The sequence below is a fragment of the Phyllopteryx taeniolatus genome, chromosome 2 (genome assembly GCF_024500385.1).
Source record: "Phyllopteryx taeniolatus isolate TA_2022b chromosome 2, UOR_Ptae_1.2, whole genome shotgun sequence".
In the NCBI taxonomy this organism is placed as follows: Eukaryota; Metazoa; Chordata; class Actinopteri; order Syngnathiformes; family Syngnathidae; genus Phyllopteryx; species Phyllopteryx taeniolatus.
The window spans coordinates 15478619-15504155 of NC_084503.1; the positions used below are offsets into that span (position 1 = coordinate 15478619).

The 25537-nt window shown below is 41.9% G+C and overlaps 1 protein-coding gene and 1 long non-coding RNA gene across 7 annotated transcripts in view; one reads left to right on the plus strand and one right to left on the minus strand.

Annotated features, from left to right (window-relative positions):
* The window catches only part of LOC133472183 (protocadherin-9), a 254796-nt gene that overhangs the window by 132031 nt on the left and 97228 nt on the right, over positions 1-25537 (plus strand). The window lies entirely within an intron of this gene.
* Positions 327-25341, minus strand: LOC133472204 (uncharacterized). Its single transcript, XR_009786637.1, has 4 exons — positions 24964-25341; positions 14806-15029; positions 6676-6721; positions 327-438 (listed from the first exon to the last, which is right to left on the minus strand). It is a non-coding gene; the product is annotated as an uncharacterized LOC133472204 (long non-coding RNA).

Here is a 25537-nt window from a genome sequence, read left to right on the forward strand (position 1 = left end):
ATCTTCCCAAAAACACAAACACATTTAAACAAAAAAAAATCTCTAAATCTAAACTACAGCAAAAACATAGATTAAATATGATGTAAATGTGGCACATAGGAAGAGAATAGATTTAGTTTGTAAAGCTTTAAATGTAGATAATTCCTATGGCTTTCAGCAGTATAAATGCCAGCTAAAACAATGGAATTGTTTTGAGACCCCCTGTTGAAATTTTTGCAATGCACAATACAATAGAATATAATTTCAAGTAGCAAGAGTTTGTCTGTGTGACCATTGGCAGGTATTGACATGCAAGACTGTGCTCCAGCAAAAAAATAAAAGAATTACTGTATTGCACCTGAGTCACTCGCCGAGGAGACCCCTTTATCAGAGCAGAGCAGCAGGATGGAAGAGCACATCTTGAGCTGATAGTGGAGCTTCTGCTTCTGACTAATCCTGCTGTTTGCCAGAGAAATAAAAAATAAATAAATAAACAAGGACTTGAGAAAGGGAAGGAGGTTGAAAAAAAAAATTTGTTGTATAGATAGTAGTTCAAAGGCTTTCGGCCATATAGAGGAAATCACTAGTTCTGATCCAAAAGATAAAGATGGAGCTGCAGAGACAGTGTATTTGCTAGGAAATGCTGACAGATAGACGTGTGTTTGTGTGTACATGTGTATTTTTGTGTACTTGTTTGTGTCTCTCACTTGTATCTATCTGTGAGCACTGTGCATTTAAAAACATCCTATTGATTTTCATAAATCAAGTTTTCAGGTTGACCCTGTAAGTATATTAAATATGAGAAGGTTTCATGTGTTCACGTGCATTCAGTTGTAATGGTTTGTACATGACTATCCGATGTACCTTTAGAGGGTGCCTGGGTTGGAATAGTCTAATAGCATTTGACACTCAAGACATGCATTAGTGAGAGTGATGTAGGGGAAGCCTTTGCGATGCTCTGCATTTGATCATCTTTCTCTGTTTTGCTTGAGGAAATCACATTGCTAAGTCTTTAAATGGCAGACAACTGGCTGATATGGCTTGCTGTCCAAGATATCCAATGTTGCAGACTTCGCTTTCTCAATTTTTCTTTGCTGTATGTCAAATAAAACCACATCTGAGCCTTTGCTAGAATAAATAATATACATACTATATACAACATTCCTAGGGTTTTGTAAGATGCACTTGATACAGTATTTTTCCAGTCCCAGGCTAAAACGTTTTTTTTACCCATTTTTCAGTACAGTTCAGTTGTATTTGACTTAAGTACAATACAATTGCATTTAATCTTATAGAACTGTTTTTATTTATGTGCATTTTTTATTTAACTTATGTTAGATAATAAAATAAATAATAATCAATATTTCAGTTGAATCAATATTTACATAAGTGCAGTATTTATTTTGCTGTTTTCCCATACTGCATAATGTTGCAGTTGCTTAAAATGATGGTACAAAAATAATCCCATCCATCCATCCATCCATTCTCTACCGCTTATCCGGGTCGGGTCGCGGGGGCAGTAGCTTCAGCAGGGACGCCCAGACTACCCTCTCCCCAGCCACTTCATCCAGCTCTTCCGGGGGGATCCCGAGGCGTTCCCAGGCCAGCCGAAGGATGTAGTCTCTCCAGCGCGTCCTGGGTCGTCCCCGGGGTCTCCTCCCGGTGGGACATGCCCGGAACACCTCACCAGGGAGGCGTCCGGGAGGCATCCGAATCAGATGCCCCAGCCACCTCATCTGGCTCCTCTCAATGCGGAGGAGTAGCGGCTCTACTCTGAGATCCTCCCGGATGACCGAGCTTCTCACCCTATCTCAAAGGGAGAGCCCGGACACCCTGCGGAGGAAACTCATTTAGGCCGCTTGTATCCGGGATCTTGTTCTTTCGGTCACGACCCACAGCTCATGACCATAGGTGAGGGTAGGAACGAAGATCGACCGGTAAATTGAGAGCTTCGCCTTTCGGCTTAGCTCTTTCTTTACCACAACGGACCGATACAAAGTCCGCATCACTGCAGACGCTGCACCGATCCGCCTGTCGATCTCCCGTTCCATTCTTCCCTCACTCGTGAACAAGACCCCAAGATACTTGAATTCCTCCACTTGGGGCAGGATCTCATCCCCGACCTGGAGATGGCATGCCACCCTTTCCCGACTGAGGACCATGGTCTCAGATTTGGAGGTGCTGATTCTCATCCCAGCCGCTTCACACTCGGCTGCGAACTGCTCCAATGAGAGTTGGCTTGATGAAGCCAACAGAACCACATCATCTGCAAAAAGCAGAGATGCAATACTGAGGCCACCAAACCGGACCCCCTCTACGCCACGGCTGCGCCTAGAAATTCTGTCCATAAAAGTTATGAACAGAATCGGCGACAAAGGGCAGCCTTGGCGGAGTCCAACCCTCACCGGGAACGAGTCCGACTTACTGCCGGATATGCGAACCAAACTCTGACTCCGGTCGTACAGGGACCGAACAGCCCGTATCAGGGGGTTCGGTACCCCATACTCCCGAAGCACTCTCCACAGGACTCCCCGAGGGACACGGTCGAACGCCTTCTCCAAGTCCACAAAACACATGTAGACTGGTTGGGCGAACTCCCATGCACCCTCGAGGACCCTGCCGAGGGTGTAGAGCTGGTCCACTGTTCCACGGCCAGGACGAAAACCACACTGCTCCTCCTGAATCTGAGATTCGACTTCCCGACGGACCCTCCTCTCCAGCACCCCTGAATAGACCTTACCAGGGAGGCTGAGCAGTGTGATCCCCCTGTAGTTGGAACACACCCTCCGGTCTTCTTAAAAAGGGGGACCACCACCCCAGTCTGCCAATCCAGAGGCACTGTCCCCGATGTCCACGCGATGTTGCAGAGGCGTGTCAACCAGGACAGCCCCACAACATCCAGAGCCTTTAGGAACTCCGGGCGAATCTCATCCACCCCCGGGGCCCTGCCACCGAGGAGCTTTTTAACTACCTCGGTGACCTCAAACCCAGAGATAGGAGAGCCCGCCTCAGAGAACCCACACTCTGCTTCCCCATGGGAAGGCGTGTCGGTGGAATTGAGGAGGTCTTCGAAGTATTCTCCCCACCGACTCACAACGTCCCGAGTCGAGGTCAGCAGCGCCCCATCCCCACTATACACAGTGTTGGTGGTGCACTGCTTTCCTCTCCTAAGACGTCGGATGGTGGACCAGAATTTCCTCGAAGCCGTCCGGAAGTCTTTCTCCATGGCCTCACCGAACTCCTCCCATGCCCGGGTTTTTGCTTCAGCGACCACCAGAGCTGCATTCCGCTTGGCCAGCCGGTACCCATCAGCTGCCTCAGGAGTCCCACAGGCCGAAAAGGCCCGATAGGACTCCTTCTTCATAAATAATCCCATTCATTGATTAATCACTAAATAAAATCAATAGTTGAAGCCGTACTGTAAATGTACAATCACTTTATATTACTATAAATAAATAAACTGGTGGATAACTAGTTTTGAAATCAGAAGCTAATGAAAACTGTTCAACTATTATTAAATTTATTTTAAAAGGAGGACTGGTAACAAAAAAAGGCTTACAATTCGAAATGTTACTGAACGTTGAGACCATTTACAATTAAAATTACAATTTTTTGATGGCCTTCCAGAGGATCTGAATGATGCAACTTCCTGTGGACCATGTGACTCATTTTTCAGAGGGTGGGTAATGTGTTAGGTTAAGATGATTGAGTGTGAACCTGGCAGCACGGCAGTCGACTGGTTAGCACATCTGCCTCACAGTTCTGAGGGTCAGGGTTCAAATCCCGGCCTCACCTGTGTGGAGTTAGCATGTTCTCCCTGTACCTGTGTGGGTTTTCTCTGGGTACTCCGGTTTCCTCCCACATCTCAAAAACATGCATGGTAGGTTAAAGGAAATCTCTATTTTGTCCGTAGGTGTGAATGTGAGTGCGAATGGTTGTTTGTCTATATGTGCCCTGCAGTTGGCTGCCAACCAGTTCAGGGTGTACCCCGCCTCTCGTCCAAAGATAGCTGGGATAGGCTCCAGCACGCCCGTGACCCTCATGGGGATAAGTGGGATGGAAAATGGATGGCTGGAGTGTGAAACCAGGGACATGACTTAAATGGGAATTTAAACAAAATTGTTGTTGTTGTTGTTTTTAATATGTAAAACAATTCTAAAAGACTTAAATTTTTATATTTCATGGTAAAGTCTAATTTTAGGAAGTGGGGACAGGCAACAAATGCCATATTTCCATCAAGGCAGTTTAAATAAAATGTTTTAATTGTATTTATTATATATGCAATCAGATTGGTGTGCAGGACAGTGAACCCAATGATGATAATGATGATGATGATAATGATAATGATAATAATAATAATAATAATAATAATAATAATAATAATAATAATCAGATTCAGAATCAGATTAATCATAATAGTTTAGATAAACCCTATTCAATCAAACAGAAAAAAACAGGGAAAAAAACACCTCAAAGATAGCTTAGAGCAAAGCACTGTGATTTTTATGCCGATAGGCAATAAACAGTCAAAGTGGTGTCACTGGAGCTTTAGGAAGTATTTGAATTCTTTGTAGTATTTTTTGTCAGTAATGTGCATTTTCAATACTGAAGCAATCTAGAGACCTGTAAGTACATCACCACTGAATATGGCTGATGTTCTGCCCAGAGGCTAAATGTAGCAATAAAAGCCTTTCAGGCTGACAGGTTGTCAGTACATGTTCACTTACTGATGGTGGAATTGTGTAGCGTTCTCTATTTTAAAGACTCCCCCACAAAGTAGCATGTATGCCCATCTTCTCCAACCTGACTAAACAACGTTTGACGAAAACTGTTAGAGACCACATTACCTACCACTCACACCTCTATCTGCACCACAGCACCATGATGTCATGATGTTTCCTTTCTCAAATATTTCATACTAATAAGGGAGTGAAGTCAACTTTCTTTTTTTTTTTTTTTTTTTTACTTAAAACATACCATCACTCAACCATATACAAGCTTTTTTCTTTGAAGAGATACTCATATCAGATCAAATTAATGTTATTTTCTATGACTGTCACTGACAGTGTAGTGGTTCACTTTGACTGACAAACAGTGTCAGTTCAGGTCCAACTCAGTGACAGTGTCACTCTATACTGTATGTGCTCTGTCATTGACTGGCGACCAGTCAAGGGTGTGGTTTGCATTTCACCCGAAGTTAGCCGGGAAGGCTCCAGTTCCTCACAACCCTAAATAAGAAAATGGATGGATGGATGGATGGGTTTTTTTTTGCATTGCATTATCATCAAGAGATAGGTGTAAAATACATTTTATTTAAGTTCATTCAACATATCCCAGCGGCACGGTTAGAGCGTCTGCCTCACAGTTCCGAGGACCGGGGTTCAATCCCCGGCCCCGCCTGTGTGGAGTTTGTATGTTCTCCCTGTGCCTGCGTGGGTTTTCTCCAGGCACTCCGGTTTCCTCCCACATCCCAAAAAAATGCATGCAGGTTAATTGAAGACTCTAAATTGCCCGTAGCTGTGAATGTGAGTGCGAATGGTTGTTTGTTTCTATGTGCCCTGCGATTGGCTGGCAACCAGTTCAGGGTGTATCCCGCCTCCTGCCTGATGATAGCTGGGATAGGCTCCAGCACGCCTGCGACCCTAGTGAGGAGAAGCGGCTCAGAAAATGGATGGATGGATGAATATATCCCACTTTATTTACATTTCACATTCCTATCTAGAAAGGCTCTCAGTAGAGTGCAAACCTCCACTAAGGCTAACCTGTTATAAATAAAGTGTTTATTTTGTTTGTTTTACTTTTTTGTGTATTTTCCGTTTTGTGCCCTCTGAGAAGAATGAGGCATTCGATGACAAATATTGAAATGACAATAAAAATGTGTCTGCAATTTTCAGTCAGGATGTAATCAGTGTTTTTAAAGGCAGAGGGTATTTTGCTTTTTCCTCGCATTTCCACATGCTAGAATCTATTGAATATCTCCCAGTGAATGGATTCTTCCATTGTAGATTGAAATAAAGGTCCCACATCCATCTCTGGACACCAGTAAAAGACATGGTACATGCACCCAATTCCCTTTGCATCCACTTTCTTTGAAATGATGACAGCTACATCACAGTGAGTCAAAATTGAATTGTGAAGCGAATACTTGGTAAGCCAGCTGTTTTTGTTTTGTTTTGTTTGTTTTTTAAAAACGGAAATCGGCAATCCTACCGCCATCACAGAATTAACTTTATTTCCCTTGCTGCTTTGTGCTCCCTCTGTTGTTATTCTCTAAAGGCTCTGTGTGACCCCCCAACACTCCCAAGACATACAGTACTTTGTTGTTGTTTTTAATAATAAAATAGCCATTCGGGGTGTTTTTGAGTGTTTGTTCTCTACCATGCTGAGACTGTTCTAACTAATGTAAATGTGAGTTTCATAGCTGACACTTGGGCATTTCTCAGAATCATACCCCATCTAAGTTAAAACAGAATATGTGCATGATTGCATGCAATTAGTCTAGGGCATAGTCTCGGCAAATATTTCGTTCTCCAAAGTTGTACTTAATCAATTTTCCATAGTTAGAGTGCAAAGTAAGAAGACATCAGTAGGAAAGTATGTATGTCTTTGGGCGTCTGGTTAGTTTTGATATGCATCCTAATGCAGTGTTTACCAACAATGCAGTGGTGCTACACATCATCTTCCCACATTACTCACTGAAGTTGCTTGCTTCCTGGCAGCCCAGTGCAGCAAAAACCCAAACCTGAAACCATAAAAACCACTGACATCACAAATTGAGAAACACATTAAAAGTCTTCTGTAAAATGATCTTGTTACACTCCAGAATCACTCATGTAGAAAGCACTAAAAACATATGGTTATTAGAGTAAAATGTAATCTTTTTATCTTGTTTGAGGCATCAGCTTTGCAGTTTGCCATCAGCCCGAATGCTTAACAGGACACTCGCAAGGGTAAGGCAAGAGTTCTCAGAGGTGAGCACTGCTCTACTATTGCCCATTTATCACCAGCACAGTGAGGATAGAGGAGACATGCTGTGAATGCAGAGTATTATGTGTCTCTTGATCTTGCCGGTAATAAACATTAGACCAGAGGCCAAGTGTGTCTTTCACTGTTATTTAAAGGACTCTAAATCGGAATACCCTCCTTGCGGCCTTAGCTTACTAGGCTTACTTGTTAAGTGTAATGTTTGCAAACGTGTTTGTGTTTTTAGCATCCTGATAAAAGGACATATTATTGTTTAGAAAAACAATGTATTAAATGTAATAAGATCCATTATTACATTTTTGCTTTTTTCTCTTTTTGTTTGTTTATATGTGCCCTGTGATTGGCTGGCGACCAGTTCAGGGTGTACCCAGCCTTTTGCCCAGAGTCAGCTGGGATAGGCGCCAGCACACCCGCGACCATAGTGAGGATAAGCGGTACAGAAGATGAATGAATGAATAAATAAAATGTGAATGTGTGTGAGTGTGTGGCGTGTGGTGCGTGTATATGTGTGAGCATATACCCCAAAAGATGCATGTTTTACAGTTTTGACCATAAAATAGGGCTGTTGGCAAATATGCACATCCAAAACAACAACAAAAACATCTGAAACTTACCACAAACTTAGAAGTGTGCGGTAATATCCACGTTTTCGCAAACAGTGCCAGGCAAATAATACAATGCACGAAAGCTGTTGTTTTTGCCATCTGAAATGTAAATATAGTTCCGCGCCATTGCCTTTTATGGGAAGGACGACCTTCCCAACATGGCCACCACATAATCACATGGATTAGCCGGGCTTGCGTATCTAGTATTTATACCTATGCCAGTGACGCACAATAGAAGATATTGTGTGCGGTCATGTGACTGTTTTGTGTCGTTTAATTGGTGAACTAGAGTGAAATGTCACTCGCGGTTACATTGTATTGGAGCAAACAATTCCCAATGCGAAATCTTAGTCGAAACAGATCGCACGGGAAAATAAAATTATAAATAAGCAATAATTGATCAATAAAACTAGCGAGCGGTATGTACTGTAGATCATTGTAACGGAGTAAAAGTACCATTTCTTCTTAACATAAATACCCGAGTAAAAGTAAAAAGTATTTATCCAAAATGTTACTTAAGTAAATGTAGTGCCTTGCTACCCACATCTGATTGTGACAAAGTATGAAGGGGTGTGGAAAAGTTCTTTTTTCAACCCTTAATTTTCAAATGTCATCTCCTAATATATGAAGAACTATGATGATTAAAGATAATTTTAGATCTGCAAATACATATCCACTAAATCCATTCACAGCAGATTCATGTATAAATAGAAGCCTTAATGTCAAAATGCTAGCTGATGAATATATTGAACTAAGAAGTGTGAGTGGTGAGAATTGTTTCTTCTTTCGATGACAACAAAAACAAACACTGTTGTTGCAGCTTTAATTCATTAATTATGTCGTTGTAACTTGGATAAAAATGAATCATTGAGCTAATTTATGAAATCGCAGCATCCTATTTTGCTGGTGGGGGTTTGGCAAATCATGAACAACTTAGCCATCCCATTGTGAAAAACTGGTGCAAGCAGTTCCATAAGAATCCTTTATTAAATGTTGTTCTTTCATCCCTGACACACCCTCCCTTAGAAATTCACTGCATCGATCCCGGGTTTATTTCGTACCCTTTCTGTGCTTTTTGAGGGAGGGGGGAAAGAAACAGCTGTTTTTGAAAATGCTTTAAAAATATATATTCGACAAGGCTTGTGAAGACAAGTCGCAGAGGAAGTGTCCCATTTCTCGACACCTGCTAACCAATAAAATAGAACTACTTCCTTCTACCAGAGACAGCAAAGACACTAATGGCAGTGGCACCTTCCCTGAGATTGACGCCTCTTGCCGTCACTTCCCTCAACTCCTGTACAACCCTCCTTCATTTCTTTTCACTTTGCTGGTCATTATAGTTTAAGCTTTTAGTGCTGCTGAGCTCATTTTGTTTCCACTAAGCTGCTCCCATTCTCCTGTCCACACATCCTAGTAATGGGCTTTTCTTACACACACAAAAGGCTGAACTTGACATCTACTGTGCCTTGCGCTGTCAGTGGTCTTTGGCAGGTTGACAGACAGCCCAGAAAGACAAAAGGTTGCCCCCTCTCTGGCTAATTAGTTCTTGGGATAAAATGCATATTCTCTCAGAAAAACCCTGCTCTATTTTTATCCAATCCCCCTGTAGGTATGATGATAGACAAGCTTTTCAACACCAGGCTGGTGATCTTGACTGTGCTGTGAATTGTGAACTATTTCAAAAGGCATATAAACTCACATATTTGTTTTAGTTGTCCTAAAAGAGGTATGAGATTAAAATGGAATGCTATAAATAGTGGGGAAATGATATTGCAAATGCTTAGGCTTGCAAAAGCAGGATGCAAGTATGTGAGATGTCCAGTGAAAAGATTAAAAGGGCAAAAAATTGTGTTTCATGATGGGACCAAATGTTTATTAGATGAGCTTCCCACAGAAGTGCAAGCCAGATGACCCTGAAAAAGCAGCCAGAGTGGCACAGCCCAGATACTGTACGTGAACCCATCCATCCATTTTCAACACCGCTTATCCTGGTTAGGGTCGCGGGGCGCTGGAGCCTATCCCAGCTGACTTCGGGCGAATGGCGGACTACACCCTGAACTGGTCGCCAGTCAGTCGCAGGGCACATAGAGACGGACAACCATTCGCACTCACTTTCACACCGTCACTGAGTGGGAACTGAACCCACGCTGCCTGCACCAGTCAGGCGAGTGTACCACTACACCATCAGTGACGAGCACTGTACGTGAACCCGTTTTTATAAAGAATTAATGCATTTTCTTCCATATATATATATATATATATATATATATATACACACACACACAGCGCCTGAAATAAGTATTTACACGTCACCTTTTTCTCATTAAATATATTTCCAAAGGTGCTATTGACATGAGAATTTGCCCAGAGGTTGTGAACAACCCAAGTAATCCATACATAAAAAAGAAAGTAGAACAACTAAGCTCAGTTTGCAATGACACCTTTAAGATGCCTCCTGTATGGAGAAACTAGTCGCATGCATTGTTCTGGTGTGATTTTGACCCACAAGACAAGCAGTCTTCAAATCTTGAAGTTTCCGTGGGCTTCTTTTATGGACATTGAGGTTCAGTTCTTTCAGTAGATTTTTAATTGGATTCAAGTCAGGTGACTGGCTGGGCCATTCTAGTAGCTTTATTTTTTTTTCTTCGAAACCAATTGAGAGTTTCCTTGGCTGTATGTTTTGGATCATTATCCTGATGAAATGTCCACCCTTGTTTTATTTTTATCATCCTCGTAGATGGCAGCAGATTTTTCTCAAGAATGTCTCGGTACCGTGCTCACCGGAACGTTCAGAAACTTAGATATGCTCCTGTAACCAATGCCATTGTTATGTTTTACAACAATTAGTTTGCGATGGACTTGAGACAGCTCTCTGCTCGTATCCATCATGAGATGTGTCTTGACACACACGTTGGCAATGAAACCTTTTTGTGGCCCATCAATTCGGACTGAACCAGCTGATATTCATTTGCACTGACAAGGGGATGTATTGCTGTTTGATTATTGATAGATTTTAAGTGTTGTCTTGGCTTTCCATGCCTTTTTGTACCTCACTTTCTTCATGCGTTCAATATTTTTTTCCCTGTGTCATGTCACATTTTTACACAAAACTTAATTTCTGATCTTATTTGTTCTACTTTCTTTGTATGTATGGATTACTTACGGTGTTCCCAACATCTGGTGAAATTTTCAGGTCAATAGCACCTTTGGAAGTATATTTAGTGAGAAAAATGGTGACATGTTAAATACTTATTTCAGGCACTGTATATACTGTATTTCTTTTTCAGTACACGTAAACACATCACAGCACACCTCGCTCGAGGGAGGCGACACTCATGGAGAGGGAGTGTGTAGTGGCATAGAATTACCATGAATAATTAAAAGACTGGTGTGAGCATTCTGGTAGCTCTTTGATTGACTCTGAAAGCCCCAGGAAGAAATTGGCAGATGGGAGCAAAACTGCAAAATAGCCTGCTTTTTGCTCTTAGTTCCTTGCCCAAGATTTGCTGGGCTAAAACCTTGAATCAGCACTGTGTTACAATGCCCCTTTTTGTGTCTGCCTGCCCCAGAGTGGGATCCAAATATAAAAGACGAGAGAGAGAAAAAAAAAGCTAGCACTTCTGGAATGTGAGATGACATGGTTTTCTAGGTTTGGTGACATTGGATGGCCTGTGAGCTTTTAATGTGATAATTTCTTGCACATTTCATATCTTTTCTTGAACAAGTCCCTTCACACATTGCCATTTAACAGCCTTGAGAAAGAATCAAATTGGTTGTCTAATGTCATCTCTGGAGAGAATGACCCATTGGTGACAGAGAAACATGCTGAGTGCACGGGAAGGAGAGGTCAATGGGGAGTGGGGCTTGGCAACAGCCCCTCACCTTCCCACATTGTCCGGATGCGGGCACCATCCCATTACTCATCCATATCAATTTGCCAAGCCAGCATCGGTGACCTTACATATGTGACATGAAGGCCAATGAGTGAAATGAAACTTTCTGGTGACTCATTTTGTTGAAGTCCAGACAGTAACAAATACAGTATCCTCTACAAATTGCACTGTTCAGTGCCAATTGTTGCATTGACTTGATTTGTTGATTTGAGTTTGTTGATACCCACTTGCAACTGAAATGTAATGTGCTACATATTTTCCTACTCTTAAAATTAATTCATAATCGTGATTTTGATTTGTCATTTTCCATGCATTATCTTTATATATATTGCTTTAAATTTCAGTTTGGCTGTGAACTTGACCGACACTTGTATATTATAATGCATTTTACTGTCAGTATGATATAATGTACCAGTGGAAAGTCTGCTTTTAGGGCCAGATACTGCTCTTTTTTATACTGAGCGGATATTAAACTGCAAAAAAATAATGTTTATGTGTGTGCACGTAAACTGGTCTTGTCAGAATTGTTGTGCTGTTTTTTTCCCCATGTGACTTCCTTGTCAGGAAGTAACCTACATTGCCATTCAAACAGGCTAGTGGGTGTCGTTGGTATTTGAGGCACAAAATTATTCATGCTCAACGAATTCTGCCTTGCAACAACTGGCCAAGCTAATGTGTGAGAGTACCAGGTAAAAGAATCAGAGCTATTCATTTTATTAAGTTGCATCTGTCTCTACTAGTTGCTTGAAATCGTAATAAAGTGTTGTGCCATTTTCTAATGAATCAGAAATTACAGATGTGTTACGCATAGGATTGCCCAAACCTTTTTTTCCCAGTGCAGTACAGTATTCCTGCCATTTAGCCAATAGATAGAGCATATCAATATTTTATGGCTGAAAAATATATATATTTAAAAGAGGAAAGATTTGATAAGGACAATTGATATAAAAAAGGAGGGATGGAGGAAGAAAAACTTTAATAGATGGTACAAAATTAGGTACCAGAATACCCAAATGAATGACATCTTAAAACAGGTGCATGCAATCTGTGTCAAATCACACACCATTATTTCCCTTCCTATTTCAAGCTTGTTTTCATGCAATGACAAATTGGAGGTCATATCCTACATAGAGCTTGAAACTGTGAAATTAGATTGCATTTACAGATGCTGAGATCCAGTTTAATTTTGTTCTGCGTGACATATTCCGACAAGTTCAGAAAATGTGACCATTTATATGTCCAATTTGCTGAACATCACCCCAACTTTAATTTAGAATCTTTTACATACTGTATATTCAACCACACACTAAGCTGAAAGTTATCAGGCATAGCAAACATACGCACATAATTCAACACAAAGGCTCTGTTCTGTATAAGTCACCATCAAAGAAATGTCAAGTAGCTTTCCTACCTGCGTTACTGCCTGATTTAAATTTGCCATTGATGCTCCTTTGTGCATCCAGAGGAAAACTAAGGGTTTCCAAAGAAAACAGTCTGTAGGAATGATGGTTTAAAGGCACTCGGAAAGGTTTTCACTATTGCGTTGCTGTAAAAATAGGACAATTAAAATGATTGACAACCATCACAGCATTATGTTTTATCTTCTTTTAATAATAATTGCTTGCACTCATTTAGTTGCCAAGAATTAGTATAAATCAAGGTAGGGGCGGATTATAGCTAAAAAGCATTAATGGAATAAATTAGCATTTATGGAAGAAATAAATTAATAAAATGATTCATAGCAGGAACGATCAGCTCTGTCCTTCTTATTTTCATCTGACAAAAGAGATAATGGTACATTTACTGTATTCAGGCTTTTATATTACAGAACATTTGGTATGGTACAGAGGTAACGAGTTCCCACACAGAACATTTTAGGTAGGCCACAGGAAAGGTAACTACTTCCCACTCTAGGCATACTATATGTCTGGGGCCTCACTTATCAAAGAGTGCGTAGGATTCTTACTAAAAGTGTCTGAACGCACAAAAGCTGAAAATGGCGTACGACCCAAAAAAAAGAACTATCAAACCGTCCACACATGGGCGCACCTGTAGGGAATTTGCCTTCATAACTTTAAAAAAATAATACAAATTTCCAGTGTGGTGGCGTAATGTTATTTATACCCAATGGGCACATCAAAAGGCATGATTTGCGTCATTAAAAAAGGACCGACAAAACATAACATGAAATCACAATGTGCAAAATCAGTATAGCTTACAATGTTTTATTTTAAGTGAAACTGGGGCCTGACTCATCAGAGTGTGAAGCACACTCGCACAAAAGCTGAAAATTGCATACGACCCAAAAAAACAAGACCCATCAAACCGTGCATATGCACACCTGTAGGGAAATTTTGCGTACGCACACCTGCAGGGAATTTTCCTTCATAAGTCATAGTTCACTTAGGAAAGTGTGCATGTGGATCCCGCAGCAAAATCAGTTCATGATTATAAATGACACACGCTGACTAATGTATTGTGAAGGGTGAATTATGGCGACGACAGAAACAATTCAGGGAAAAAAGACATTTCTCAGAGACAGAAGTCGACATGCTTATCGGGGCGGTAGAGGCGAGGAAGGGAGTGTTGTTTAGTGGCTTTAGAAGTGCCACACGAAATAAAAGTAAACGCAGCGAGTGGCAGGAGGTCAGTGCTGCAGTGAACACAGTGAGTTCAACAGGGAGTAATGTAGAGGAAGTTTTATAAAAAAAAAAAAAAAAAAAAAAGGTTGGATTTAAAAGTAGATGCCACAAGAAGGCCAATGTTATTTTGCATCAGATCCATCTCAATCGATCAGTCAATGAATCTACTTTATTTATCCCTGAGGGTGATTTAAAGGCATGACGAGTATCATTATTAAAAAGAACAGACAACACAATAACAAAGTCATACACGAAGTGTAAAATCTATTCCATAATTAACTTTTGATATTAAGTGAAACTGGACATGTGGGATGCATGATGTTAGATTTTCCATACCCGTGCACACTTTTCTCTTTTTTTTTGACAGGTCACATACTAATGAATTTGCCTTGGAACTTGTGTCTGCATCTTTCAGGCCCTGTTTTGGGCATACTAGTGATGCGGCAGTTCTTTTATGTGTACTGAATCCTTCGAATCAGTTGTTTAAAAAGATTTGTTCAAAAGATTCATTCACCGAATCGTTCAGTTCTTTTTCACAAATCATTCAAGTGCTTCCTCATTCAGTTAATGATCCATCCCTGAGGTTCACGTTCACTCAACAAGTTCACAAAAGGACTATGCGTTGCTGTCACATGTTGTAAACTAGTAGAGGCTAGGAGATTAAAGAAAAACAAAAAGAAAATAAGCTAAATGATCACCTACCTATCTCTCTCTCAGCAAGCTCTCGAACATCCGGCTTAGGTTGTGAGTCGTTAACATGCGTGCAGCGAGCTCAGCTACAGACCATCCTTCCGCGTCCCCTGACGTCCAGCTAGGCTCTCGCCAGCCGGCGTGACTTTTCTGCATTCCACCACGGTGGACAGGATCGCTGACACCAGCCCCCGCCAGCCGGGCTTTCTGCTCACTCGCCTTACTGTTATTGTCATCTGATAAGTGGAAAGCACCGTTGAATGTCTTGAGAAGCGCTATATAAGTTGAATGTATTATATTATTATTATTATTATTATTAAATAAAAAAGCTTTAATAATAGCATTAGAACGCAGAGGGAATGATATGTATGTGTACATATATACATTTCATTCATTTACATTTACTTTAAATGTGTGCTTGTTTTCATGTGCTTGAAATGGCTGCTAGTGAAAGCTATCCCCGTGAGGACGTCAGGACTTGCGGTTAAAATCATTCGTGTCTAACAGATCGCGAACGATAAGTTCAACGAACGAGTCACTCTTCAGTTCTTCAGTTCCTCAGTACACCAGTAAATTCAGTTCACTTAAGTCCCTCCCCTGAACTAATCACTCTTTAGATCTTCAGATCTTCAGTTCTTCAGTTCTCCAGTACGTTCAGTTCACTTATGTCCCTCCGTCACCTGCACGTCGCTGCCTGACGCTGGCTGCTCATTGGTCATTCGCCGAAGATTCAGAAGTGAGTGACAGAACGCTATAGCAGTTCCGTTTCCTTTCTCAGGCAACTCGCTCGCCTCACGGTGGTGGGCGGCGGCTAAGCTAAAAGAACAAATAATTTCATAAACTGATTCAGTTCATGTCGTTCACTAAATAGATTCGTTCTTGTGAACGAAATGTTCACTTACAGTTGCTTACAGTTGCAACTGTATGTTGCATTTAAATTTAATCTCCCAGGCTCTTCGGCTCAACCTATAGCAATAACAATCCACAGTGTTGATGAAGTTTATTTTCTGCACTAAGTAGTTAAAAGTTCACAAATTTTAAAATGAACTAGTTCAGTTCATTGTTCATCATGAAACATGTTTAACTAAGTTCAACGTGTCAAAAATGAACTACAAATGCCAATTTCAATCAAGTTTGGACATTGCGTGAAATGTAAATGTAAAACAATACAATAACCTTTTCAAACTATATTCAATTAAATGCACTTCAAAGACAAGTTTAATGTTCAAACTGATATTGCTTTTTGCAAATATTCACTCATTTTGAATTCGATGCCTGCAACACGTTCCCAAAAAGGTGGGACAGGTACAAGTTTGCCACTGCGTTACATCACCTTTCCTTTTAACCACACTCACTTAGCGTTTGGCAACTGAAAACACTAGTTGGTGAAGCTTTTTAGGTGGAATTTTTTCCCATTCTTGCTTGATTTACAACTTAGGTTGCTCAATAGTCCGAGTTCTCCGTTGTCGTATTTTGCTTTTCATAATGCGCCACATTTTTAAGGGGAGACAGGTTTGGACTGCTGGCAGGCCAGTTTAGTACTTGTACTCTTTTGCTACGAAGTCATAGTAAAAGCTGTTGTCACATGTACAGAATGTGGCTTGGCACTGTCTTTCTGAAATAAGTAGGGACGTCCCTGAATGGACGAGCTTCATCTTCTGTTAAAGACCAGTAAAGACTTCGGACGTTCCGCGGCCATGTGCTTCACGGAGACCTGGCTTTGCAACGCTGTACCCGATGGCGCTGTTATGCTTCCCGGTTTCCATATTCATCGAGCGGACCGCGACATGGAATCATCGGGGAAAACAAAGGGCGGCGGGATATGCCTCTATATCAACGAAAAATGGTGTACGGACGTCACGGTGCTCAGCACACACTGCAGCCCGCATTTGGAGTCGCTATTCGTTAACTGTAAACCATTCTACTCCCCACGTGAGTTCGCATCATTCATTCTCGCTGGCGTCTATATTCCGCCTCAAGCTAACACGAACGCCGCATTGCTAACGCTCGCCGATCAAGTCAACGAAATTGAAAAAAAACACCCCGACTCACCCCTCATTATTCTCGGGGACTTTAACAAAGCTAAACTCAACCACGAACTCCCTAAATACAAGCAGCACATCGACTGTCCTACCATGGAAAATAATACTTTAGACCACTGCTACACCACGGTAAAAAACGCATACCGTGCTATACCTCGTGCAGCCTTGGGCTCGTCTGATCACTGCTTAATTCACTTAATACCGACGTACAGGCAAGAACTTAAATGTGCGAAGCCTACAGTGAAAACAGTCAAAAAGTGGACAAATGAAGCCAAGATGGAACTTCAAAGCTGCTTAGACTGCACAGACTGGAGTGTCTTTGAAAATTCAGCTGGCAGCCTGGATGAATATACGGACACTGTCACATCCTATATCAGTTTCTGTGAAGAGGTCTGTGTTCCAACAAAATCATTTCGCACATTCAACAACAATATGCCGTGGTTCACTGCTAAACTTAAGCAGCTTCGCCAAGTTAAGGAGGACGCATATCAGAGCGGGGACAGGGCCCTGTATAATCGAGCTAGAAACCAGCTGACCAAAGAAATTAACATTGCAAAGAGGATCTATACAGCAAAGTTGGAAAAACAGTTTAGCGCAAACGACTCTAAATCAGTCTGGCAGGCATTCCAGTCGCTGACTAATTACAAGCGACGATCCCCCCAAGCTGAGAACAATAGCACATTAGCCAACGACTTGAATACCTTCTACTGCAGATTTAAAAAGGACAGTTTCACACCACACACCAACCCGGCCGCACCCGCGACCACAATCACACCTCTGACCTCTGCGTTAACCATCCATGAACAGGATGTGAGACGCATCTTCAAAAAACAAAAGATTAACAAAGCGGCAGGCCCGGACCACATGTCTCCATCCTGCCTCAAAGTCTGCGCGGACCAGCTCGCGCCAGTCTTCACTCAGATCTTCAACAGATCACTGGAAATGTGCGAAGTTCCATCCTGCTTCAAACGCTCCACCATCATCCCAGTCCCCAAGAAACCTGCAATCTCGGGTCTGAATGACTACAGGCCTGTCGCTTTGACATCTGTGGTCATGAAGTCCTTTGAACGTCTTGTGCTGGACCACCTCAAGAGTGTCACAGGTCCCCTGCTGGACCCCCTGCAGTTTGCCTACCAAGCGAACAGATCTGCGGATGATGCAGTCAACATGGGACTGCACTTCATCCTAGAACACCTCGACAGTGCAGGGACCTACGCGAGGATCCTGTTCGTGGACTTCAGCTCAGCGTTCAACACCATCATCCCTGAACTCCTTTCATCCAACCTTCTCCAGCTCAGCGTCTCACCTGCCATCTGCCAGTGGATTTACAGCTTTCTGACGGGCAGGACACAGCAGGTCAGGCTGGGGGAGGCCACCTCATCCACACGCAGCATCAGCACTGGGGCGCCCCAAGGTTGTGTCCTCTCTCCGCTGCTCTTCTCTCTCTACACGAACGACTGCACCTCAGCGAACCCGACTGTCAAACTCCTGAAGTTTGCAGATGACACCACTGTCATCGGCCTCATCAAGGACGGTGACGAGTCTGCATATCGACAGGAAGCGGAGCGGCTGGAGCTGTGGTGCGGCCGACACAACCTGGAAGCTGAACACGCTCAAGACTGTAGAGATGATCGTGGACTTCAGGAGGCATCCTTCGCCACAGCTGCCCCTCACGCTGTCCAGCTGCCTTGTGTCAACCGTCGAGACCTTCAAGTTCCTGGGAATTACAATCTCCCAGGACCTGAAGTGGGCGACCAACATCAACTCCGTCCTCAAAAAGGCCCAGCAGAGGATGTACTTCCTGCGGCTTCTGAGAAAGCATGGCCTGCCACTGGAGCTGCTGAGACAGTTCTACACAGCGGTCATCGAATCAGTCCTGTGTTCTTCCATCACAGTCTGGTTTGGTGCTGCTACAAAAAAGGACAAACTCCGACTGCAACGGACAATCAAAACTGCTGAAAGGATTGTCGGTACCCCCCTACCCACCCTTGAGGACTTGCACGCTGCTAGAACTAAGACAAGGGCGTGCAAAATCCTCTCGGACCCTCCCCACCCTGGTCACCAGCTCTTCCAGCTCCTTCCCTCAGGTAGGCGCTACCGATCAATGCAAACTAGAACTAGTAGACATTCCAACAGCTTCTTCCCTCTTGCAATCAACTTCTTGAACAGCTAACTTACAATTCCATTACAACAAGCTGGCAATTTTTTGATTTGAGTTCGTTGTCACATTTCTGTATTATGTATTACTCGTGCACTCACTGTAGTTGTCTCGCCGTGCTGCACTATTTGCATATAGTGGCCACTCATGCCAGAGTAGCATCTGCTCCATTTGCACACTGATTGAGGAGTATCTGTAACATTTGCACAACCATTGTCCCAGATTATCGCAGTACTCGTCACTTTAAAACGCATACACTCCTTGAAGTCTCAGTGCCCTTTGCACAATGGTCATTGCACCGGACTATTGCGATATTAGCCATTCGAACTGAGGACTCTGCATCTTTTTGCACAATTGTTGTTTGTTGTTGTTTTTTGTCAATGTCTTTATGTCTCCAAAGTGTTCTGTAAATTGACTGTCTGTTGTACTAGAGCGGCTCCAACTACCGGAGACAAATTCCTTGTGTGTTTTGGACATACTTGGCAAATAAAGATTATTCTGATTCTGATTCTGATTCTGATTCTGAAAAAGACATTACTTGGATGGCATCATACTGTATGCCGCTCCAAAGCCTGTTTGTACCTTTCGGCATTAATGGTGCCTTCACAGATGTGCAGGTTACCAATGCCATGGGCACTAACACACCCCAATGCAAGATGTAATGACGAAGTGTGGTAAATTCTTTTTTTTTTTTGAGTGATCCTGAGCCTACGTGGCAATATGCCTTACACAATGATGCCGGTTTTTGATGCAGTGCTACCTGAGGGATCAAAGGTCATGGGCATTCAGTGTTGGTCTTCGGTCTTGCCACTTATGTGCAGAGATTTCTCCTGATTCTCAGAATCTTTTGATGATTATAGGCTGTAAATTATGAAATCCCTGAATTCCTGGCAAATGTACGTTGAAGATGTTGTTCTTAAACTGTTGGACTATTTGCTCACGCATTTGTTCACAAAGTGGTGAACCTCACCCCATTCTTGCTTATGAACAACTGAGCGTTTCGGGGATGCTCCTTTTACACCCAATCGCCACTCACCTGTTTCAAATGAAACTGTTCACCTGTGGAATGTTCCAAACAGGTGTTTTTGAGCATTCCTCAAATTTCAACAAATCTTTTGTTGCCCCTGTACCAGCTTCTTTGCAACACGTTGCATCCATCCATCCATTCATCCATTTTCTGAGCTGCTTCTCCTTACTAGGGTCGCAGGCATGCTGGAGCCTATCCCAGCTATCATCGGGCAGGAGGCGGGGTACACCCTTTTGAAGCCCTGTCCTCAGAACTGTGAGGCAGACGCTCTAACCAGTCGTCCACCGTGCCGCAGAACACGTTGCAGGCATTAAATTCAAAATGAGAGAATATTTGCATAAAAAACTCCACCACAATAACATTCATCAGTTTGAACATTAAATATATTGTCTTTGTTGTGTATTTAGTTTAATATAGGTTCAAAATGATTTCCAAATCCATCCATCCATCCATTTTCTGAGCCGCTTCTCCTCACTAGGGTTGCGGGCGTGCTGGAGCCTATCCCAGCTATCATCGGGCAGGAGGCGGGGTACACCCTGAACTAGTTGCCAGCCAATCGCAGGGCACATATAAACAAACAACCATTTGCACTCACATTCACACCTACGGGCAATTTAGAGTTGTCAATTAACCTACCACGCAAGTTTTTGGGATGCGGGAGGAAACCGGAGTACCCGGAGAAAACCCACACAGGCACAAGGAGAACATGCAAACTCCACACAGGCGGGGCCGGGGATTGAACCCCGCTCCTCAGAACTGTGAGGCAGACGCTCTAACCAGTCGGTAACCGTGCCGCCGACTTCCAAATCATTTTAACAATTTGGTTTTTATTTTTATTTTTTACCTTGCTGCAAATAGTGATATGCCTAACTGAGTTTCATTGCTCCTGTGACAGTGACAATAAAGTTCTATTATATTCTAATGTATTGTAGTTTGTTCTCAGTATGTTGCTGCGAGCTATTCCCCTCAAAATACTGGGATTTCTGCATTGTTGGCACCCATCCAGTCCACACAAGTAGGCAGTTGCAGCTTTCACCCTACAGTCTCAAAAACATGAGGAAAAACTTGTTGTTTGAACATTGTTGTTGTTGTTTTTATAAGGAATTAAAACAAAAAACGGACTGTAGTTCTTAATGTGCAAACACATACACAATCTTACGTAGGAACCAGACTGAGGTAGGAACCTAATGATGTACGTCAAAGTGCAATATTCAATGTGCAATTCTTGAAAATTATAAAAGGAAGCTATCATTTGTGGAGGCAGAGTGAGTTGTGCTGCTCACAGTGATGCTGTGAGTTGCATGTGTGACGAGCCGCTACTGAATAAGGCGAAATGCAACTCCACAACACTCTCGCTTACACCACACACACTCATGTGGATTACAGGTCTTTTATTGTTACACTGCACAGTTTGCAAACACAGTAAGTATGACAGGAACGGTGGTGTAAGGTGCATTCAGTCATCACTTAAATTTGCATTCCTTGCTAGCTAACTAACTAACTAACTAACTAACTATAATAAAGGTGTCAGATTTTTTTCATTGTTTTTGATAATCTTTGATGTCCTTTTATCGGGTTTGCAAGACAATTTGGGTTGACAATCCTCAGAAAGTATTTTTTCAAGCTATTCTTGTTGGTCTTTTTGAGACAAGTGGATTTCTCTTTAATATACAACATGTAAATAAGCTCCTAAAGTTAGGGCAAGTGTGCAGGCTGTGACATGAGTTGGCAGTGAGTGCACATTTTCCATCTTCAGGTGCATGCAGCAGTTTTCTTCATCCATCTCTACGGCTTCGGTTGAGTATCCAGTTTTGCAGAGGATACCGAGTTTTCAACCCCTTGTATATATCCATAAAGAATAAGAATGATTCTGTGATTTTTGGCATCCGTTAGCGATCTAATAGACAGACAGAGAGACCCCTATTTATAGTGATGCCGACATCCTACTTGTGCCACAGTGCCCTTAGGAGCTATGTGATGTTGTTACACAAGACAGACCTGTGCTATCTTACACAAAACTTCTATTTACCAAAATTCTTCATGTCACGCAACCTTTTCCCCTCTACAATGACACAATAAAACAAGTATGAACGTTGAGTTCTGAAACCATTATCGCACTGAGAATTGCCATGACACTTTTTTTGTCTTCCATTCTGTCAGGATGAAAAGTGCCACCAGTAAGTTTGCTCTAAAGCACTTAAGACAACCTCTGCATCATTTTACATGAGCTTCACATCGGGCTGGGCGATATTAATTAAAATTCCAATCATGGTATGAATGGAATCTCTTCACAGTAACCGTACATATCGCGATATAAGCTTCAGTGTAAAAATTATAATGGAAGTATTTAGGAATGGGTTGTTTTCGCTAATATAATATTTGTAGTGCTGTGTTGTGTTGCGATATCAGCTTTTTATACAGAATTGATCAGATTGATCTTAATAGCTTTTACCGCATACCAAAGAAACCTGAAGCTCGTCGAAAAATTTGGATCGCAGCAATTAAGCTTAACAAGGGGAAATGTACTGACAACAATCGCATTTACTTACACTTTACACTTTAAATATGGTAAGAGGAATAATTTTATGATTTTGTTTTGCAATATATGATATGAGATATGTTCTTATTTAATTTTTATATTAATATTATCTTTGTCTAAGTGCAGGCAGACTAGCAAAGTAAGAATTTTATTACCTACCGTTGTGTTTTATATATACATATATATATATATATATATACATACATATACATATACACACACACACACACACACTTAGTGGCAGCACGGTGAACAACTGGTTAGCACATATGCCTCACAGTCCTGAGGACACCGGGTTCAAATCTGGCCTTTGTGGAGTTTGAATGTTCTCCCTGTGCCTGCATGGGTTTTCTCAGAATCAGAATCATCTTTATTTGCCAAGTATGTCCAAAAAACACACGAGGAATTTGTCTCCGGTAATTGGAGCCGCTCTAGTACGACAACAGACAGTCAATTGACTTTTTGAGACATAAAGACATTGACAAAAACAGTCACTGAGCAATAAAGGGTTGCTAGTTACTTGGTAATCTCAGTACAAATTTATATATATATATTTTTTTGACAATTGTGCAAAAAGATGCAGTCCTCTAGCACTTAGAGCAGTTTGAATGACTAATATAGCAATATTGTTGATTGCTATATATTATTCTCAAATAATTCTCCCTGTGCCTGCATGGGTTTTCTCTGGGTACTCCGGTTTCCTTCCACATCCAAAAAACATTCATGGTAGGTTGATTGAAGACTCTAAATTGCCCATAGGTGTGAATGTGTGTGAGAATGGTTGTTTGTTTCTATGTGCCCTGAATGGCTGGCGGTCGGTTCAGAGTGTACCCCGCCTCTCGCCCGAAAATAGATGGGATAGGCTCCAGCACGCCCGCCACCCTTGTAAGGATAAGCGGTACGGAAAATAGATGGATTGATGTATACATAATGTTGCTTGCTACCCACCATAGAGGCGAGAATTAGGGAGTGACCAGCGCAAACTCTCAGACTTTTTTTCCCCCTCTTACCGAACTTCCACACTGCTTCACCCATCCTCGCCGCTACATGTACACATTTGCAGCTGACAAATGTGCCTCGTGTCCCTCCAGTGCCTCCCTTGCAACATTCACAAAGTCGCAGCAGCGGAGCATCTCATCACCGTGAAAGGACAGTGTTTAGCCGCTAGCTCTCTAGCCGTAGCACATACTGTAGCTTGCTGGTGCAGCAAGCATTCCCTTTCTGAGCAGCTGTTAAAGCAGTTAGTAATGTACACGGAAGCACTGGTCTTTTTCAGGTCAGAGCTGGTTAAAAAAAAAATAAATAAATAAAAAGTGGTGCTGGCAGCTCCGTGAGCAGATGTGCATGAGCCATTTTTTATACTGAAACAGATATGATGACATCATCAATAAACGTTATCGCGATTGGTCGGTTAAGTCCAAATCTGTACCTTATCGATTATTCCATTTATATTGTACACCCCTAGCTTTTACACTTTACTCACACACATATTGTACTGTATACAGTATACAAGCTGATGCAGATCATACTGCCTAATTCTAGTTGCTGATGTGCGTTTCAAATTCATCCATCCATCGGAGTGCTTATTCTCACTCAGGTGGCGGGTGTGCTGGCGCCTGTCTCAGCTGACTTTGGATGAGAGGCGGGTGACACCCTGTACTGGTTGCCAGCCAATCGCAGAACACATAAACAAACAACCATTCACACTCACATTCACAACTATGGACAATTTAGAGTCTTCAATTAACCTACCATGCATGTTTTTGGGCTGTGGAGGGAAACCGGAGTGCCCGGAGAAACGGGGAGAACATGCAAACTCCACACAGGAAGGCCGGATTTTAACCCGGGAAAACAGAACTCTAAGGCAGAACCAGTCCGTCGTCGTGCCACCGTTTCAAATCCCAAAATAATGTTTTGTTAAAATTTTAAACAGTGTATTTATTTCTGGGTTTTTTTTAGTATTCTTTCATTTGGTTTGTGTCACTTTCTGTCTCCCTGTCACTTTTTGATTCCTAAACAAATTTTCTGAATACAATTTTCTCTATATAAGTGTGATGAATGGGTAAGCTGTGACTAAGGGTCCCAAACAGCAGACTCAAGATCAAAGTATAAGACTGGGTTTATTAAACATAAGGGCACCTAGTACTGTATGTGTACACAACAAAAAGTGCTCACACAATGTGAGGGGTGGAAAAAAAGGAAAGAACGAACAAAAGGTGACATGACAAAAGCTTGGTCCTAAATAGTAGTGAACGAACCGATAAATATACTAGGATGGGTGGTCGAAGCCACAGCAAAAAAAAAACAAACAAACAAAAATACACACAAAAAAACTACACCATTGAAACAGAAATACAAAAAGTCAAACACTATAATACAAGACCGAGATAATTGTTGTGCTTACTGTTAGTTGAGTGCAGAGGAAAGGAAAACAGTCAGCACACAAGAAGCAATACGAAGATAACTACAAGGCAAGCTAGGAATACACAAGTACCGAGCACACGGGGGTGAGCAAGTGAATAGTCTGACACTTGCGTGCTGTCACAGCTGCCCCTAAAAAGCAGCTGATTGTCAATTCATGACAGATGCTCACCCAGGCACTGAAACACAAAACACAAACTGAAAAAAAAAACAGAGACATGAGAGTAAGCAGGGTCAACATGTTTAATGTCAATCCAAGTTTTATCCAGATCTAATTCAGATTGTGCATTTGGGAAAATTGTTTTATTTATTTTTTTAATCCCATTTGATATATTTAGATATTTAGTCTGTCAAATCTCAGTGGAGCAGTTTGTTTACAGAATTGTGGTTGTATGGGATCTTCCAGTATTATTCCCCCCTCACATCCATTACGAGATTGCATCTGGAAAATGCATTTATGTCCCGCAAGATCAAACTGGACATATTATTTCTTTTATTAGTAGTTTTTCTAGTTTCTGTGTAGTGTGAAACAACAAAATCAAGCAGAGTATACACTT